The sequence below is a fragment of the Manacus candei genome, unplaced genomic scaffold (assembly GCF_025592945.1).
Source record: "Manacus candei isolate 608988 ecotype Guabito, Panama unplaced genomic scaffold, ASM2559294v1 h1tg000002l, whole genome shotgun sequence".
NCBI lineage: Eukaryota > Metazoa > Chordata > Aves > Passeriformes > Pipridae > Manacus > Manacus candei.
This window is the reverse complement of record NW_026138050.1, coordinates 5148270-5164301: the sequence shown is the minus strand read 5'-3', so window position 1 is coordinate 5164301 and position 16032 is coordinate 5148270. Positions and strand designations below refer to the sequence as shown.

Genomic DNA, 16032 nt, shown 5'->3' with positions numbered 1-16032 from the left:
TGCAAGCAGCAGCCCTCTGAGATGTGGGGAGCAGAGAGGATCGTTTCACATACAGCCAAGTAATCTTTTTAGCACTAATTTTCTTGTTCTCCTACAACATCCAGGTCCTGAGGGAAAGCAGAGCCCAAAGCTAGCACTGGATAAAAAGATTAGTTGCTTCTGCACTAAGATGCTTGTAATGATTCAGCAACTTCAAGCCATCTTTCTACCAAAAAGGAGTCTGTGGTTCTTCTATAAGCTGATAGTTCAAAGCAACAAATAAAAGAGTTTGACAGAAGTCATTACCACCTACAAAGTTGTTGTACATTTGTGAGTACAAATGGGTCAACTGTGCCCCAAACTTGCAGGTTTTTTCAGCCAGGGGAATAATCCTATCCTTCTTTCCAAAAAGAAATCTACAGTTTTTCCTTCCCTAACAAGCAATTCAGCTGAAGCATTAGCAGCCCGAGCAAAGGCAGTGTCACCCACAGCTCTAGGTATGACTGTTGTTTCCCAAACAGCAGGTGAAATGCACTGAGGACAACGAGATCTCCTCATGGGGAGAGTGACCAGTTATCTCCCATCTGACACCCACAATATTTCAGCCTCCTTTAAAACCAGGCACCTCCAATAAACTCCAGGAGCAATCAGTCGTCCGCTTGTGCTGAAAACTGTTGCTGCACAGAGAAAAATAAACTACAGAATAGCTCAGCAAACAATTCAGGGTCTAAAATTTTTCTTCTCTAACAATTAGTACGGAGCCTTTGTGTACCTCCTTCCACAGCTGCCGAGTGCAGAGGGAAGTGGAGAGGGTCACAACCTTAATTCTGGACACAAATTGGCTGCTGGTTCTTCACTGATGAATTGGGGAGAGGAGGTTACGGTCACGGAGTAATGAGCGAGATTACACTGCAATCAGGGAATGGAGATGGGAGCTGGAGAGACGTGTTGAAGGCAGGGAAAACATTCCTTAGATTAAACCCCTATTGTTCACCTCATCTCTGCCTCAGTGGATAACCCACGGAACTCTGAGCTCCTGCCAGGAGCCAGTGTGAATAATTCCAGAGCATTTTTCCTACCTGTTGGTAACATAGCTGTCTGAGTGCATGAGCTTTACACTTCTTTGAGCCGTACATACAGGAAGGCACATTTTCTGTAATCCCTGGGAATACCTTCTTCTTTTCCTTTTCCCCAGTTAAATCTATCCTGTGGTTTTTCAGGATGAAGGGGTGCAAGCTGCACTGATGAGAAATCAAGAGAGCAGTACACGACTTCTCAACACTTTGTGCATCATTAGAGCAAGGCTGTTAACAGGATTATGGGGGGTTGAGGGCAATGAGCTATCATCCATCTGGAGGATGATGTGTGAAAGCAGGGAAGGCAAATGCAAATTTGCTCTGTGCTCCATTTAAAAGGTGAATTAGTGTTTCCTTCCTCTGAGACACCATAAAGAGCTTTACACCTGAAGATAACATAGTGGAGTTAAACCCCTTTTCCAAAGACAGCTGCACAACAAGAATTCCATGAAGATGGCAAGACTAGTCACATCAGTGGACATGTGACTCAGCTTCCATGTTGACATGTGCTGTATGAAAATATGAACACAGCAACAACCGACAACTGTAGCTCTCAACATTTTGGGAAATGGAATTTGGGAAATACTATGTAGGAACGAATGCAATGTGCTTTGAGATCTTCCTTCAAAAGCCTTCGTGTAAGACTGTACCACATCCTATATACAGTGTGCTGTGATGCTAAATATATCCATGCTCACTGAGAACAGCAGCAATTTGATTCAAGTTCTATCTTTTAAACCACTTTGGATATCAACTCTTCCTTCGTCTCATTAACACTGCTGTAAAGTGCCTGGCACAAATCTACATCAAATGAATATAATTAAAGAGGAAAATACATTGCATTAACTTGCATGTCTGGCCTTCCCTTGTTTTTTCTGTCTTACCACTGTATCTAGTTTTGTTTCTGTTTTTCTTCACAATTCATCTTCTTTGTCCTTCTTTTCTTTCAACCTTTCACCTATTCCTTGTTTTAAGCCCAAAGTTGATTGCTTTCTCTTTTTTTTCCAAGGTGGATTGATTTATTCTGCACTTATTTAAATCATTTTATACAAAGCACATAAACTGTAGAACTCCATGCAGAATAACACAAGCACTGCTACCCATGTAGGTAAGGAGGAAAAAAAAGTAAAGTTAACAAAGTGCTAAATTAAGTAAGAATCTCTTACATCACACTTTGAAGCTTGCCAAAATCTGACTCTTCAGATGTACTGCAACAGCAATTTTCTAAGACACAGGTCCTTTGCAGGTAAAAATCTTCAGTGTCAGACAGAAAAAGAAATAAGAGATTCTTCCAGCTGCTCTAGCAGGGACCAGGGGATGATGTAACCTCTCAAACAATCAGGCCCCAAGTCATCAGAGGGTCACTACTTCGTGGCCCCAAAACAATGCCACTCTCCTTGCCTACTATGGAAGAAAAAAGGAAGGTATTTACTTTTCATATCTCGTCTGAAACACCTGCAGGACTTCAGGCGAGCGATCTCTGTTGAAATTCATTGTATTGCTCAATCCATCCTTGCTTAATTCATCTCATGAAACTCTTAAATGGTACCCAGGCTACAGGCTGGCTCTCTACAGAGATGGGAATTACATCCCTAATTACAAGATATGGTACTGCCCTAATAATAAGTACTGTGCTCATGAAGTCCCCACCCAGGGGAATGAGCTTTGACCTCTTTTAACAAAGACTGCAAAACAGTTGATAAGAACATTAAAGCAAGTCCCTGCTCCAGAAACTGTGCCTTTGCTTGCTCCAAGCACTCCTATGCTGGCTGCAGAAATGAGCTTTGAGCACATCTCACTACTCTGAGCTGGTGATGGTTGTCTGTGTTATAACACAGATTTGGTAACAAGCCAACAGAAGTGCAGAAGGGGAACTAGAAAGGCAGAGTTTTACCTCCACAGTATTCACTTGTTTTACTCCCCAACCCCTAACAGCACCAGGGCAAGCTCAGCTTGACAGGTCCATTCCAGGCACTGCTGGAGAAATTATTCTAAATTTTTCATGCATCTTCAGGATGAACCTGGAGATGAATGGCTCCTCGACAAAACAAACCCTACCCCAAAAGAACTGGGCCTTGCTAATCTGTCATTATTGCTCCTTTGAAACAGCACCTCTTGCCCTAAGAGCTCTCCCTCCTCACACTGCAGCAATCTCAAACTGGGGACAGGTTTTCTTCTCCAGCATGGATTTGTAGCATTTAACAGCAAACCTTCAATTACCACAGCACATGACCATAAAACTTGCTCAACTGGAAATGTTCACTTATTTCTAACCTTGCCTTCAGTTGTCTTCTTTCTTTTGCCCCCAAAGACATCTAAAATAGTATTCTCCTGGAACCTCTGTGCAGCCTGCCTAGCACAAAGCTAAACCATAAGTCAAAATGATTAAAATTAGATGGAAATATATACATCTCCTTCAACACCAAACTGGGAATGTGGCTCCTAGTGGGACATAACTACACATTACTCATAAGGCCAAGACATGTGGCATTTCCCAGAGAACCTGCACATTCTCCTTTTTATAGTGGATGACTTATAAGCAGCAATCAGTCTTTTCCTTTTGGGGTTGTGCCTTCCATATGCATAATTTGAGTCCTTAAAACGAACCCCTTGATTTGGATTCCACCTGCCTGGGAGGAAAAAAAAATAGGGGAAAAAAAAAGTCTTGGAAATATATAGCAACAAGAAACTGGCAGGACAAACTCACACTCCCACTGTGCCAAATTGCAAGTTTAGTAATTCTGTTTTCTTCCCGCTGAGTGGAAGGTGTCATTAGCTGCTGTATTTAGAGCCACAGAAAAGGTTCTTGGAGCAATCCCCAGCCTCTCTCTGAGCCAGGTGGCTGCTGACCACAGGAGCTCTCTGCAGCTGGGGACCTTCACCTTCATCTTCCTGCAGTCACCGCTTCCATTTGAACGGAGAGGAAATAAACAGGGCAAGTGGCACGGTGTGAAGAGAAACCCTCAGGCTGTGTCATCCTCCTTGGGGCTGGGATTCATCCCTGCACCACCTCAGGGCTGGAATTCATCCCTGCATCACCACCACTTTAAAGCCCCTGCACTGCATAAATCACTCTGGGGTGCTTTTAACTCAATAATAGCTTCCCTTCTGGGAGAGGATTTCTCCTCTGGCGGAACACCCATTGAACCAAATCCTCATTTCTGAAGATTAATACAACAATTCAAAGAATGATCCTCTTACTGTGAGCCTTGGAGGGGAGCACAAAGGCCTTGAAAATGTCCTGCAATCATGCACATGTGCACACGGAGCCTTGTCTGCTGGCAACATTCCTACGCGCTTCCGAGAACCTCGGCCCATCGGAGCACCGGGAGGTTTGGCTGGCAGTGCTGTGCCACAGGGAGGAGGAAGTGCAGAGCGTGGCTGTGATGGCTAGATGGGACTTCAAAAGAACAAAGATACAAATTCATAACCATAGGGGGTCTTCATGATGCATGCAAGGAGCAGGGAGGGGCAATGTGAGCTATTGTCCTCTCATGTGGTGACCGAGGACGGGAACACCCTGCTGTTTCCAGAGCTGTTTGAGATGGTTGAAATGAAGACCACCTGCACTGTCTGAGAATTGGGAGAATCTGTGCAAACATTCATTATTTATAAGATAGCTGTCCAGAGGCAAATTGCCTGGAATCCATTAAAGGGAGAAATCCCAGCTCCCTCCGGCAGTTGCCTGGCACAGGTCTTTTCCACTGACAGAAAAGGGAGGGAAAAAAAATCACTTTCATTTCTAATTAATCTTCTGGTATATAATACTTTTAATTAGAAAAGAAAAATAACAACCCTGTGTGCTTTCTGAGAGAGGAAGGAAGGAGCCAAAAGCAAGGCAGAAAACTCTGGCATCTGGGCTCTAGTTCAGACCTCATCTTCTTTAAACCTGACAAGCAGGTGAGACCTGCAGTCAGCTGCTTCACTCCCCTGGATGTGACCAGAGCCCTCCAGTGCTTCAGGGACTGCTCTGGAGATGAGGAGTGGGGCCCTATGTGTACAGAGTTGGCTATCCACCCTGGAAAAGAAAATCCAGGTGAAGAGAAGCAGGAAAGAAAAGTATTGGAAAGATGCCTTGGACAGAAATAAAGCAGACTCTGTTGGACACAGAATGGGCAAGACAAGTAAAAAGGCCCAGGGACAAGGAAATACAACCCATATATTATGTCTTCAAAATAATAACCCCCCAGAAACATTCCTTCCGCAACCCCAAATTTCCTAGCCCTTCTTTCTCCTAATGTCTCTCTTCCCTGCATTCATTATTAATGCTGCTGGGGGTACAGATTTGCACTTCAGTTTCTGAAAAATTAATTCAATGATTAAAATTTCAGTCCCTGAGTAATGGAAGCAGCTCAGGCAAGCTGGAGATGCCCCTTTGCAGTCTGAAGGCCTTTGGTATGCTGCCTGCTTACCCCCTGCATGAGAAGCCTCCCTGTAGACCTGGTTCAAGGGGGAAAATCTGGTAGAAAAACGTGGTTTTAAGTTGATTAAGTTCTGGTTTGGTGGAAAAGCCATTTCAGTTTAATACTCTACCAATGATCAATTCACTGCAGAGAGTAAATCCCAGGTTCTTCCAAGGCTCAAGTACTTGTGGCTTTCTACATGACCCCTCGGGTAGAGGAAAATCTCCAAGGAATGTAAATACTAATCAATGCTGTACATCAATCAAGACTGTGGGCTGAGAGACTTTTGGCTTGGCTAATGAAATTTTCTGTGACACTGTGGTTAAAATGAAAGAATAGCAGAAAAAGGCCCACAGAGACCATCTCAACTCACCAAAAATGTCTATTTTCTCATCTGTACCCACGTTATCAGCAGAAAGAGTAAGACTCAAGGATTCTGGTGAACGGGTGAGGAAAGGGTGTCAGATCACAAAGTACCCAGACTTGGACAGCAATTTCACCTCATTCCAGAAAAACATAGGTTCCCACTGCAAATTCAGTATCCGCTCAGGAAGGTCCTTTCCTGGCCTGCAGCAGAGCTGCCCTGCCCATCAAAGGGCAAAAAGGAAAAAGCGGGCAAAAAGCCTGCAAAAAAAAAGTTTCTAAAACTCTACTGAATTGTGAATTTGGGGGGAAAAACTTCTTTGCTATCTCCAGAAGAGCACACGCTGTGTGTATCACCAGCACAGCGCTACCTGGAACAAAAAGCAACGCACGGAAACCTACTTTTCACCGCGCTTGCTGAAACTTTGCAGGGCGAATGTGCAGAACGTCGGCTGCTTGGAAAACTCAGTGCTTTTCTTCCTCAAGATGCAGCTTTGTGGAGGTTTCAGAATACCTGGGCTTTTATGTGCTGTTCAACTCTTGAAGTTATTCTGAGCTGAGCCTTTAGCACTCAGCCCTGTATCTACAGGGCAGACAGAGCATCAGTACGTGTAGGATTAGCTCCCTCACAGGCTTTCATGTGCCAGCCTTCCCACCTCGGGACACATTCATTCATCTTGCTCTTACAGATTCCAGGTGGTTTTACTGAACCTGCTATTAAACCTCCCCTTATGAACAGGCTCCAAAGAAGGATCCATCCCACCTCTCCAGCCTTGTGACACCAACACACCTGAGAGATGATGTGCTGGGGTGCACAGCCCTGATGCTCTGCACAGAGCAAGGAGGAAATGGAAATGCTGGAACAAGCACTTTGGCACAGCTTCTTGGCTGGGCTAAAGGTTTATTCCTGGGATGCTGCTTTCCTGCAGACTAAGGAAAATTAAATTTAGCACTTTGCAAATAAATAGGTTAGGGCTGAAAGGACACTATTTAGGAATTTACTGCACACAGCAGCCTCAGAGATTATAGATCCATCACCGTCTATTACCTTGCTAGTTACTGCTTCCACTCTGTCTATCTTTCCCACTTACAGAGTGGTCCTTTCATCAGGTCTTTTTCTGTTCCAACTTGAAACTGTCATCACTCTAATGGAATTATATGAAGAAAAACAACTTTGGGCTGCAGCAACTCTGCCAAAAAGCCAAGGACAACTCCTGTGCTTTCCCAGGACAACATGGTGTGATTCTTGCCTGACAGAGACAGACACAGATGTCTGACAATCTCCAGAGAAGCACAGCAAGAGACAGCTGTTTACACACATGTCCAAAACCTCTGGGCCTCCCTGCAACTGTCAGCTGGGTCTTTTCAACACCCACAAACACAAGAAGCTTCACAGGGACCAGCAAACTGACAGCTGATGGTAACCCTTGCTGTAGATTCATCATAACTACATCACACATGGAAGTCACTGAAGGCACTGACACGATTATAAACCCCACCTTGTGCTGCTCTCCACTATTTACTTCACATAAAAATCATCTGCAGACAGTCCCCTCTCCAGAGCCGGATACATCCCAGAAATGCAAAGTGACAGCTAGCACATGAAATGCTCCCCAGAGCCTTCCATTAAGACAGACAAACCCTTCACTTAAAGGTTGAAATTTATGTCAGCTCTGCAGAACACGGCTGAGATAGATCCACTGCTATCAGCTACCTGCTCTAGCTGAAACAGATTAGGGACAAATTAAAATTTTCAAGCCTCAGTTTGATATATTCCCTCCAAGACACAGGCAGACAGGCTTGTCTTCTTCTGGAAGCTAAAGATGCCATCAAAAGATAATCTTGGGAGTTACCAAAGCTGGAGGTCATCCTCAACTCTCAAATTCCCTGCTTCCCCTGTGGAGGAGAAAGCAGGGATGTGATTTAGCTACGAATCCTTATAAGACAGATTTGACATAAAATACTTTTCAGTACTTCTTTCTCAAAGGACATTCTCATGCAAGTAGCAAAAAGGAAAATACATTAAATCCAAAAGCCTAAAATAGTACTAAGTTACCTCCTTGTAGTGCTAACATTCACATGGGACAGAGTGAATGGTTTTTATGTGGAGTTACAACAATTCATGTACTTGTCTGTTTGAAGCAAATGTGAGAACAGGAGAGGGTTTTTTACCATTTCCATGAATACAAATAAAGACAGTTGATACATTATTAAATCCTTAATATTATCCCTAATATTAAATTACTAAGCTGTATCCATATCAAGTATTAATTCCTTAAGTTTACAGAATGTGAAGAGCTGAGCTGCAAGAACTATTGCTCTGTAGCATTGGGTAGAATTCCACCGAATCCCAGCAGTCAGTCCCCACAACGAAGCTTTCTGGAAGGATTTTCAGGGTACTGCTGCATTCTGCCACTGTTCCACAGACAGAGCAACACAGTAAGAACAGCAGCATTAAGAGAACCATACTGCACCACTGATGGGACATGTTATGGTCTGGAGAGCCTGCATGGCACATCATGCTTAAGACTCCTTGATGCTATGAAGTGCATCAGATTTTCAGGAAATGCCACCACTGAGAGCCTGATGTGCTTCAACCCTCTCCAGCAGTAACTGCCTCCAAACAGTGGTGGCATGTCTTGGAGCAAATCAGAAGGTACACTCACAGTAGTTAGTATTTTTGCTTTTCTACAAGTGGCTTCTCAAAAAAAAAAAAAAAAAAAGTAAGAGACCTCTGTTTAGATGAAGGTCTCAGGGAAAACATGACAGAGACTGGGATCCCATGAAGAAGAGCTGCCTAAAAAGCTTTGGAATATGGGCTTTTATCTTAAGCTGGCAAGCCAGTTTGAGAGAAAGCACATTAAATGGTTTATGCAATAGTAACTTCATGGTTAAGAACCATGTAAGAATTGAGCATTTAGACTGTGAAGTGTGGAAGAAATACAAGGATCATAGAGGAATTGTAAGGCTGTGAGCTCTTGTCTCACCCCTGATGATGGCCCTTTGGCTGCCAAAGGGGACCTGTGATCACAACACCCCATTCTCTGCTCCTCACTAGTCCCCCATTGCATCCCTTCACACTCACCTGCCAAACCTCATGGGAAAGGTCCAACCACCTCATTACCCAAACTAGGCTGAAATGTTTTTACTCAAAGATCCTAAATCAGGGCACAACACAAGCATTTAAATTCACAACAAATAAAGAAGATCTTTATATGAGCCCAGATCCACTTTTCAGATGGAGGCGATAGATGTCCCAAGACCACACCAGCACAGGAATCTTGTGCCGTGTTTCTGTACTTGTGAACAATTTTTATACACACAAAAAAAAGCACACCCTCTCCCCTCCTTGAAGGTTAGAAAATCTGCCCCAGTCAAGCACGGGCAGTAGCTATAAACTCCCAAAGTGATAGACAGCTCCTAATTATATTTGTATTTAAACAAGGTGCTGCTTACTCAAGACAGAAGAGAAGCAGCAGCTGCCACCCACTCCTGCTGGTGGCTTTGTGCAGGCTGAGCTGTGCTGCCATGACCTGGGCACTCACATGCTGGTGGGTGTACTTCAGCTGCACTTCACCTCAGAGCTGTTTCCTGGAGCTAACTGCATTTCCTAGAGGTCCTCTCACAAACCTCTTCCTGGAACATACAGGGAAAAGGTGAAGGAGTGGTACAAAAGCACCACCAACCACCCCTCAGAGCCAGCTAAAGAGAGGTTTCAGCGGTGTCCATGCAAATCACAAGTGGGGGAAAGGTGCTAAAGTCCCTGACAGCATTTGTCACACAGGGATGGCACAGAAGATGACGTCATGACAGTCTTGCTGTGGCTGGATGTGCTGCCTCGGAGCAGAGCCACATCTGCACAGAGGCCCAAAACAGACCCAAGGCATTAGAGGGGGCCTGGCCCCAAATTGTGTCAAAGGACAGACAAACAACTGAGACTGCAGAGCAGCCAGGGAAGGTGGTTGAGATGCTGGGTACCCAGAAACTTCAGACTTTTCCTCCACAAAAGGATAAAAACCTCCAGCAATTTCCACTCCTTTTCATGTGCAGCTTTGAACAGAACCATATGCAAGCAACCAGTGGCTTGTGGTTTGCTGACAGGGCTCTCTGCATGTTCTGCAAAGTCACAACAGAGCAGCCAGGGACAGCAACAGCCGTGCATCAAAAGCTGCTTTGCAAAACACCCATTTCATGTGTGCTGCAGCGAGGCTTGGTATTCCCCCATCACCCTGGCTCCAAGGCATTGCCTTTTCCTTCAAGAGTGCTGATCACACAGGCTTTAAGTAGAACATCTTTTGAAACTACCAGAGACTCAAATAAATAAATAAATAAATAAATAAAATAATATGAAAAGATTTAGTGCCAGTCAAAAGTGGTGGGTACCTGCAGAAAAGGAAAGGGACAGCAGTGCTGCTCCAAGCCCCCGACCCCCACCAGCTGCACCCCATGCCTGAGGGACAATTTCCTGCATCCACTGCCGTATAAGAAAAGCTGGCTGTCCTGGTTACATCTCCAACCCGTCCACACACAGCTTCCCCACCGCAGGACATTTTGAAAAGCTTCCCAAACCCCTGTGGAAGTCCATGAATGGTAATACCCTGCACCCAGGTGAGAGGGACAGAGAAAACCGTGAGGTCGAGTGACCTTAGAGCAAAGCCATGTGTCGATTTATTGGCAGAGATGGGAAAGGGAATGCAGGAGGGGTTTTGGTTACGTCCCCTCTGCTTTATCCGTTATTTAACTACTGTCTTGGTCTCACAGTGCGTAAACACTTTCCTGCCAGCCCACACAGTCCTTTGTAAGCTGTTCAAACACAGCAGCAGGCGGACACAGACATCCTGCTCTCCCGAGACCTCCCATGGGGACACCGGGCACAGCCAGCGACAAGAACAACTCTTCTCCAGCAATTTGCAATCACGCGGGTGTTGGGGACATGGCAGGGGGGAGAAAGGAAGGAGAGGGGTTTTTCTATAGCAGGTAAGGCAGCCAGGACCTTCTCTGCTTCCTGCTCACTGGTACTGACACAGCAGCCCCTCTGTGCTGTCTGGGGCTCGGGCTGTGCCGGGCTGCCAGCTCTGCCAATGGCACAAGGTTGGAGTCAGAGGCTGCCTGGTTTGGGGCACAGGCAGCACCTGCCCCATGCCCAGGACATGTCCCTCCAGGGCCACACACATTGCCACACCAGCCTGGATGCTCTGGTTTAATTAAGTTCTCATTAGTGACCTGTGCTCCATGTTGGTGCACAGGACTCTCCCTAGGAAGCACAGGCTGTCACTCCCATTTTATTAAATAAGAGATATTTTAATGAAGGGGATTGGGAGGGAGATGAATCGCAAACTTATTTTAAAAAGGTGTATTCCAGTAATTTCGTTTCTTATTGTTATGGCCGAATCGTGGCCTGGAGTTGTGTTGGGGAGGTTTAGGTTGGATATTAGGAAAAGGTTCTTCATCCAGAGGGTGGTTGGGCACTGGAACAGGCTCCCCAGGGAGGTGGCCACAGCACCAAGCCTGAGAGAGTTCAAGAAGAGAAGGGAAACTGCAAGAACAACTTGGTGGCCAACATGATGATCACAAAGCAAATAGGGAATTGCAGAGGGACAGCCTGAATCTCAGATGGCAGCTGAGAGCCAACCTCATGCTTCCTGTCCAAAACTAGGTCTGCTTATGTGAAGTGACAGATCATGTATCTGCCTCACGGTGTAAAGGAGGATACATCCATCAGCAAGACAAAACTCTGACCTTCCTCACACGTACCAACCTCCAGCTAGTCAGGAAAGACTCAGTCACTGGAATCATCCTCCATCATCATCAGCATTAATTACCTGCATGGCTGGGTCTACCCTGGCAGACTCAGAGGCACGGCAGGGAGGGGAACGAGTGGTGCCAACATGCTGGAAATGGGTATTGTGCCACACCAGTGGGTAACAGGGGAGTGTATTCCCCATCCCAGAGGTGCTCTGTGTTCCCCAACAGCACAGCCCATTTATCCTCACAACAGCATCTGCACTATGGAATAGGCAGTTTTTCAGGGAAGCATATGTAGTAAGAGAAAAACTGAGTAAGAAAGAAAAAAGGTATGAGAAAGGACAGAATAAGATGAAGACAGTAGCGAGAATTAAAGTTAGGTCCTAACACAACACAGGCTGCTACAATATCTGATAGAAAATGATGAGTAGGAAGTTCAAATACAGGATTTGGTGCTGTAACACCATAAATTGCTCAACAGGTCCTTTTTAAGGGTGCTGATTGACGCAACCCATGCTGGGTCCTTGCTGACCCTTCCAGGAATCCCAGCAACCATCCGTCAGGAAGGCGTCACGCTCGCACAGCAACGGCAGGCGCTCCTGAAGCTGAGCACAAATCAGGTCTCCAACAACCAATGGGCAAATTGAAAACAAAATAACTTGTAATTAACAAGAACGAGGAGTTAAGAGAGGCCTACAGTCTCTAATCAATCTCTCGCTGCCTGGCCTGCTCCACCGACGAGCCCCATTGTTAGTTTTGATTGTGTGTGCAAGAGTGCGAGACGGCTGCTGGAAGAATAGCACTCCATCAAAATTGTGATTTCCTTCTCCCCTCGAGACTCATCAAGGGTGAGGAGGAGGAGAAGAGGGGAGAAGATAGAGATATACAAAGGGAAACAAACAGCTAGGACATGCTTCTCTGAGATACTCTGCTGGGTTCAAGGAGGAATAACTGAAACTGCACACATGCCAAGCACGCGGACTCAAAATCACAGCTCCCAACAGTGCTGTCAGCTTCAAGATGAAACAAGAGCACTTGGGAGAATAAAAGCAATCCCTGCATTAACCATCCTGCTAAATCTGAGGTGTACATCATTCACCAGTGCGCCCTGGCCAAACTGATACTCAGACTGTGCTGGAATCTCAGGAGACCAGACTCTCTCTGCATGTTTAAGCACACGAGTTTTGCCTCTCCCTTTCAGCTGGCAGTTTGTCAGCATCACTTTGTGTTTGAAAAATAGCCTCCAAATCCTTTCTTATTCAATCCAGCCTCATTTCTCTCCTCAAGAAAAAAGAATTAAACTCCTACATCTTGTGCTCACTGCTGCCCTGTTGCTTTTTACACACCTTGTCAATACAGAAGCAAGAGGACAGCGAGGTGTGCGAGCCATGGGGCAAGCAAAGGAGAACTGGGAAGTTAAAGGTGGTGTCTGTCTTTCCACCAGACCCTTCTTTCATACAAAGGAAGGGAATAGCTCACATCCTTTTCAACCCTATGTTCAGCCTTTGCACCCACAGTGACCCACATCAGAAAGAAGTGTTTATTTTTCAGGTGGCCCTGAAGTTTGATAGCAACAGTTGCCTTTACAGATCTGCAAACTAATTCTCTATTTAACTCCTTAAAGATGTGTGCCAAGACTGTGTGCACACCAGCTGTTCATTTATCAGGTTGCAGAAAAGCTGTTGATTTTATTTGATTTTATGACCATATCACCAATCCAACAGGACACCAATAAAGGTTTTATTTTGCAGCAAGAAGTGCCAGCCCTGGAGCTGGCCACATTCTCAAGCTATGTCAAGATGCTTCTGGTTTTGTTTGCTGTCTGGTATCTTGGGTATTCTCTTTCAAGGAATACAGTCTATCAACCTGGGAATGCTCTTCAATGAACTACTGCTGTTGTTTGGGTTTTCATTTGATAATTTTGACAGAAAATAACAACATAGGTGAGACCTGGAAGCAGAGAGAATTTTGTACTTGGCAAGGCTGGACTCTGAGGGATACATAAAGTATCTGTCTAAAGGCAGCCTTTTGGACTGGATTATTTAGGACCTCAGGCACATAACCCTGCTGTGATACTGGAAAGTTTGACTGGTTTAACTTCCTTACCAACCAATTCATACCCAAATAATTTATATATGAATTACTAAGAAATCTGAGCACTCCTTTCCGAGAAAGCAGGGGCATCTCAGACAAGAAAGACTGCAATGACAAATTTGATGTAGCCATCAAAGGATCAGATCGATTGCCTGTTCAGCCCAAGATCCTTTCAAAGTGACCAGCCCTACTTTCATGCCACAACACAGGAAACAGTTTACCTGAAGCACAGAGAATAATCAAGAACAGACTGCTCTCTCTCAGTATGCTTCTTGCTCTCTCTTTTTCATTCAAGTCTTCATTCCCAAATATTTCCAGAGGACGGAGTCAAATGTTGTCAAGTACAGTGGCAGCAAAACCATATGTAGATACAACCCAAAAAACTGGCAGCATTGGCTAACCTCTGTAGTAAGAAGATGCCTTTACACCTCTAAGCAGAGAGCTCTGAATGTCCCTATTTAAGGTAAATGTGACCATTTAATGTAAAACTAGGTATTATTATTTATCCACAAAGATATCTCAACATTTTAGAAGATGTACTAGGTTCCTGCTCTCGGTAGTTCCCTGAAGCCATAGGGTCTATCAAATAAAAGGATTTCTACTCATTTTCTTTTAAATTGATTGGCTTCACATGCTTTGGCTGGGACTGTGTCTTTAGGCACACAAAAAGAAAAAGCCTGTGATTTAATTTCTCTCCACTGTTTGTTCATTTGTACAAGTGTCTCCAAATCATCTCCTCTTCAAATTTGACCAGTCTTTCTGTTTACTGAAGGACTTTCTTTGTCTGAAACAATTGTCATTGCCTTTCTAAAGACCTCATTTCCTTACTCCCATTCAGGACCTAGCCAGAGACAAGGGTAAACAGCACGATGTACATGCAGCCAAGCAATGACAGCCTGATGTGCCACCTCCTCATTCTGAGCTGGCTAAGCTGATTCTGAGGCTCCCTGGCAATGTTTGTTTGTTTGTTTTAACAGATCTCTTTAATGACTTGTTACAAAGGGAGTCGATGCAGTCCCTGGATATCTGACGGGTGGGCTGGTCTAGACACACCAGTCAAGCATCACGCAGAACACAAAGCCTGTGTCACAGCCGGACACATTCAGTGTACCAGCAACAGCAATGGAATACAAAACTGTCAAGTGCCCCAATAACTATAATGCATTACAGCCCACAAGAAAAAAAATCATCAGAAACTAAACTCCTGGTGAGGAATCTGTAACACTGCTTTCCACAGCATTTAATTAAAAGAATAAAAAAGAGCAAAGAAGCAGGAGCGAGCTGTGAAGCCTGAGATGCGCCTTGCTGCCCACACACTCACAGAGGGTCTGAAAATCACTGGGACATCCTTCAAGCTGATGAACTCATCTGTTGCATCAATGGGGATTGCCAATAAATACTGATAGGGTTTCATTGGAATTCAGTGCTCATTTATAGATGCAGCATTGACATTCACAGCAGGGCACCGTGATTAACCCTTTCACAGAACTGTAATCCTAATTAATGCAAACTGGCTGGACACATACAACAGGTAGATAATAAGCTCCACTACAGTAACAGCACACCTTGGTCAGGAAAACCAAGTCTATCTTTCATCTTCATTTTGCTTTGAAGGGGTTGCATTACAGTGGTTCCTACTGCATCCCTACTACTGAAGCCTCACTTAAAATTAAATGCCACCAGCAGTGCTACTGAAACATGCTCTGAAGTTTACAGGTGAGTTACAGAAGCTTGTAAACTGCCAGGGGACTTCTCTGGTTTAATTATATAGACCGTGTTCCATAAACTGCTTGAATGGAATAAATACAAATAGCATTCCCTGCTTTGTGACCCCTTCGGGTTAATGAAATGCACACAAACACCCACAGTCTGCTATGGCTCAGAAATTCCACAGCATAAACACATAACCCTGCTGGAAGCCACAGTCAGGATTCAAACCTTGATACATACATAAGAACCAACTGCCTGGACTCAGCAAGGAAATAATTTGTTGTTTATATTCTACTACTATTCGAAGCTGCAGATGGTAGGAATTGTCTGTGATTTACTGAACAGGGAGAAAGAGTCTGAGATTTTCTTGTTCAGGTTCTAATTAGTAAATCTGCTTCTCCTGTCCGAAGAGGTAAGAGAGGTTGAGAATGCCAAGAATCAATAAACAATCCATCCTTGGCTCTGGGAAATGTGAGATCTGCTCTACCTGGTGACACTCACCTTCATCCTCAGGACATACTTGGGAATAAAGACTCCAGTGAAGAAGAGAAAGCAAGAGGAATCTGTACTTTATTATCCACTCTTCTGCATATAAATTATTTACATTGTTATGCCATGAAGGAGAGTTTGGTCCTACTGGAGACAAGTTCCTGAGCTGCCAG

At 44.6% G+C, this 16032-nt stretch overlaps 1 protein-coding gene across 3 annotated transcripts in view; it reads right to left on the bottom strand.

Annotated features, from left to right (window-relative positions):
- The window catches only part of MAD1L1 (mitotic arrest deficient 1 like 1), a 352477-nt gene that overhangs the window by 72750 nt on the left and 263695 nt on the right, over nt 1-16032 (bottom strand). The gene's annotated exons all lie outside the window — the stretch shown is intronic.